Below are 5,000 nucleotides of genomic sequence, written 5' to 3'. Positions count from 1 at the left end.
GCCTTCGAACCTCTAACTTTCGTTCTTGATTAATGAAAACATACTTGGCAAATGCTTTCGCTTCTGTTCGTCTTGCGACGATCCAAGAATTTCACCTCTAACGTCGCAATACGAATGCCCCCGCCTGTCCCTATTAATCATTACCTCGGGTTCCGAAAACCAACAAAATAGAACCGAGGTCCTATTCCATTATTCCATGCACACAGTATTCAGGCGGGCTTGCCTGCTTTAAGCACTCTAATTTGTTCAAAGTAAACGTGCCGGCCCACCGAGACACTCACTCAAGAGCACCCTGGTAGGATTGCAACGGGGTCCGCCTCGGGACGCACGAGCACGCACGAGGCGCGTCGCACGCCTTCAGCTCGCCCCACCGGCAGGACGTCCCACGATACATGCCAGTTAAACACCGACGGGCGGTGAACCAACAGCGTGGGACACAAATCCAACTACGAGCTTTTTAACCGCAACAACTTTAATATACGCTATTGGAGCTGGAATTACCGCGGCTGCTGGCACCAGACTTGCCCTCCAATAGATACTCGTTAAAGGATTTAAAGTGTACTCATTCCGATTACGGGGCCTCGGATGAGTCCCGTATCGTTATTTTTCGTCACTACCTCCCCGTGCCGGGAGTGGGTAATTTGCGCGCCTGCTGCCTTCCTTGGATGTGGTAGCCGTTTCTCAGGCTCCCTCTCCGGAATCGAACCCTGATTCCCCGTTACCCGTTACAACCATGGTAGGCGCAGAACCTACCATCGACAGTTGATAAGGCAGACATTTGAAAGATGCGTCGCCGGTACGAGGACCGTGCGATCAGCCCAAAGTTATTCAGAGTCACCAAGGCAAACGGACCGGACGAGCCGACCGATTGGTTTTGATCTAATAAAAGCGTCCCTTCCATCTCTGGTCGGGACTCTGTTTGCATGTATTAGCTCTAGAATTACCACAGTTATCCAAGTAACGTGGGTACGATCTAAGGAACCATAACTGATTTAATGAGCCATTCGCGGTTTCACCTTAATGCGGCTTGTACTGAGACATGCATGGCTTAATCTTTGAGACAAGCATATGACTACTGGCAGGATCAACCAGGGAGCTGCGTCAACTAGAGCTGAGCAGCCGGCCGCCCGGGAGTGTGTCCCGGGGGCCCGCGCGAACACGCAAGCGTCCGCTCAATTATTCTGCAAACAGGAGGAGGCTGAGCTCCCCTGCACGATACACCTCGAAACCCTCTCAGGTCCCGGCGGCGCGCAGCGCCGTCCTAAGTACTTGGTCGGGTTCGAGAGAGGCGCAATCGCCCGGAGTTTGGCGAGTAGACGCTTTAGGTGCGACCACCCGTGCTCCCAACTGAGCTTGCCGCTGCCGACAGAGGCCCGGGAGCGTGCTGTCGTGGCATTGCCGGCGGGAGACAACACGCGCCACCTACGGTGGCCGGCAGCTCCAACGCCAGCGCCACAGAAGGACAAAAGCCCCACTTGGGTGCCGAAGCGAACTCTCCCAGCACAGCGCACGCGCCAACACGTCCGCACAGCTGCGATACAAACCACCTGCGAGAACCGCAGAGGCGACCGAGCAGCAGACGGCGTCGCGGCGCCGAGCGCCGGGCGGCGGCGCATCCTCAGCGCACACAGTCCTCAATCGGACCAGCACACTGCAGATGTCCACCGCGCTTCGCACCGGGCCCGCGAGGACCTACTTTGGCCGCACGGCGCCGCGTGCAGGGTGCGCCGGCGCGCAGCTGCGCCGCCTGCCGCCTCCGTCGGCCGGCGCGCCTGCCACTGGCCGCCCCCACCAGCCGGCTGTAGCGCGTGCGCCCACGCACCGCGCGGCCAGCACGCCGGGAGGCCCCCCCTCACCGGCCGGGGACGGTCCCACCCAGCCACCGCCGCGTATCGCTTCACACCCACATGCCATTCACGTTCGTGGGCATGGTGGGTATCGCTGAAACAACCGGTTGGTAGCTCAACCGATCGTCGCCATCACTGATTCACCTCTAGCGAGAACAACCGCACCACAACGGTTTACCAGTTGTTCATTTGCGTAACGTCACCAGCAAACGTAGACGTCCATCGCCATTTGCAAATTCAACGATTGTTGCATGCCTGTGTCAGGTGTCACGACACACTATGTCTGCCCACATACACGCAACAACATGTGCACGCTTCGCGAACACGTGGAAGGTGGCCCCCGTACGTATGCGATGTCCATTGCGCGAACGACTGTCAACCGGCCTCTGTCGCATGTCGCAGATGTGGAACGCAGTGCACCATGCTGTCACGGTGTGTGAGAAGAGACGACTACGTCTGACAACACGCGCCACTACATCAACAGACGGCTCATGCTGATCGCCATCCAGGGCATACCACACTGCAATCCGGCTCTTATAGGGAGACGACACATAGCTGAGTGCACAACAGTTGGACCGCATGGTTCGCCGTTGTTGGCGCAGTCGTTGTACGGTCACATGTACCACGATGTATCATTCAGTACATGAGGACCAATGTGCAGTACAGTGTGTGATTTGGACGTACAACATCAGCGGACAGTTGACACAGGCCGTACCACAGCGTAGGCTAAGTGCTTCGCCATGCGAATGCCAATGAACAACTGCGAAGGGCATTGAGCATGTACGTCCTGCTGCCATCCACATTACAGTGTATCGCTGCAAGGTGTTTAACATGAAGCGATACACTGGGGACCAGGCAGTGCGAGTAGCAAACTATATTGCGGGGGTTGCAGTTAGGCAACACTACACTAATTTAACGCGTCGTATGACAATTACAGAGCGGGTTAAGGCCCAACGTGTGTTGGGTTAAGGCCCAACGTGTGTTGGGTTAAGGCCCAACGTGTGTTGGGTTAAGGCCCAACGTGTGTTGGGTTAAGGCCCAACGTGTGTTGGGTTAAGGCCCAACGTGTGTTGGGTTAAGGCCCAACGTGTGTTGGGTTAAGGCCCAACGTGTGTTGGGTTAAGGCCCAACGTGTGTTGGGTTAAGGCCCAACGTGTGTTGGGTTAAGGCCCAACGTGTGTTGGGTTAAGGCCCAACGTGTGTTGGGTTAAGGCCCAACGTGTGTTGGGTTAAGGCCCAACGTGTGTTGGGTTAAGGCCCAACGTGGGTTGGGTTAAGGCGCAACGTGGGTTGGGTTAAGGCCCAACGTGGGTTGGGTTAAGGCGCAACGTGGGTTGGGTTAAGGCGCAACGTGGGTTGGGTTAAGGCGCAACGTGGGTTAGGTTAAGGCGCAACGTGGGTTAGGTTAAGGCGCAACGTAGGTTAGGTTAAGGCGCAATATAGGTTAGGTTAAGGCGCAATATAGGTTAGGTTAAGGCGCAATATAGGTTAGGTTAAGGCGCAATATAGGTTAGGTTAAGGCGCAATATAGGTTAGGTTAAGGCGCAATATAGGTTAGGTTAAGGCGCAACATAGGTTAGGTTAAGGCGCAACATAGGTTAGGTTAAGGCGCAACATGGGTTAGGTTAAGGCGCAATATAGGTTAGGTTAAGGCACAATATGGGTTAGGTTAAGGCACAATATGGGTTAGGTTAAGGCACAATATGGGTTAGGTTAAGGCACAATATGGGTTAGGTTAAGGCACAATATGGGTTAGGTTAAGGCACAATATGGGTTAGGTTAAGGCACAATATGGGTTAGGTTAAGGCACAATATGGGTTAGGTTAAGGCACAATATGGGTTAGGTTAAGGCACAATATGGGTTAGGTTAAGGCACAATATGGGTTAGGTTAAGGCACAATATGGGTTAGGTTAAGGCACAATATGGGTTAGGTTAAGGCACAATATGGGTTAGGTTAAGGCACAATATGGGTTAGGTTAAGGCACAATATGGGTTAGGTTAAGGCACAATATGGGTTAGGTTAAGGCACAATATGGGTTAGGTTAAGGCACAATATGGGTTAGGTTAAGGCACAATATGGGTTAGGTTAAGGCACAATATGGGTTAGGTTAAGGCACAATATGGGTTAGGTTAAGGCACAATATGGGTTAGGTTAAGGCACAATATGGGTTAGGTTAAGGCACAATATGGGTTAGGTTAAGGCACAATATGGGTTAGGTTAAGGCACAATATGGGTTAGGTTAAGGCACAATATGGGTTAGGTTAAGGCACAATATGGGTTAGGTTAAGGCACAATGTGGGTTAGGTTAAGGCACAATGTGGGTTAGGTTAAGGCACAACGTGGGTTAGGTTAAGGCACAACGTGGGTTAGGTTAAGGCACAACGTGGGTTAGGTTAAGGCACAACGTGGGTTAGGTTAAGGCACAACGTGGGTTAGGTTAAGGCACAACGTGGGTTAGGTTAAGGCACAACGTGGGTTAGGTTAAGGCACAACGTGGGTTAGGTTAAGGCACAATACGGGTTAGGTTAAGGCACAATACGGGTTAGGTTAAGGCACAATACGGGTTAGGTTAAGGCACAATACGGGTTAGGTTAAGGCACAATACGGGTTAGGTTAAGGCACAATACGGGTTAGGTTAAGGCACAATACGGGTTAGGTTAAGGCACAATACGGGTTAGGTTAAGGCACAATACGGGTTAGGTTAAGGCACAATACGGGTTAGGTTAAGGCACAATACGGGTTAGGTTAAGGCACAATACGGGTTAGGTTAAGGTACAATACGGGTTAGGTTAAGGCACAATACGGGTTAGGTTAAGGCACAATACGGGTTAGGTTAAGGCACAATACGGGTTAGGTTAAGGCACAATATGGGTTAGGTTAAGGCACAATATGGGTTAGGTTAAGGCACAATATGGGTTAGGTTAAGGCACAATATGGGTTAGGTTAAGGCACAATATGGGTTAGGTTAAGGCACAATATGGGTTAGGTTAAGGCACAATATGGGTTAGGTTAAGGCACAATATGGGTTAGGTTAAGGCACAATATGGGTTAGGTTAAGGCACAATATGGGTTAGGTTAAGGCACAATATGGGTTAGGTTAAGGCACAATATGGGTTAGGTTAAGGCACAATATGGGTTAGGTTAAGGCACA

At 52.0% G+C, this 5,000-nt stretch overlaps 1 non-coding gene across 1 annotated transcript in view; it reads right to left on the bottom strand.

Annotated features, from left to right (window-relative positions):
* The window catches only part of LOC124587751, a 1,910-nt gene extending 815 nt beyond the window's left edge, over nucleotides 1-1,095 (bottom strand). Inside the window, exon 1 of the ribosomal RNA XR_006975643.1 lies at nucleotides 1-1,095. This exon is cut by the window's left edge and continues 815 nt beyond it. This is a non-coding gene — a ribosomal RNA (small subunit ribosomal RNA).
* Between the last annotated feature and the right edge of the window lie 3,905 nt (nucleotides 1,096-5,000).

This window comes from Schistocerca americana, unplaced genomic scaffold (genome assembly GCF_021461395.2).
Source record: "Schistocerca americana isolate TAMUIC-IGC-003095 unplaced genomic scaffold, iqSchAmer2.1 HiC_scaffold_614, whole genome shotgun sequence".
Taxonomy (NCBI): Eukaryota; Metazoa; Arthropoda; class Insecta; order Orthoptera; family Acrididae; genus Schistocerca; species Schistocerca americana.
The sequence above is the reverse complement of the archived record's forward strand: the minus strand, read 5'-3'. Positions and strand labels throughout refer to the sequence as shown.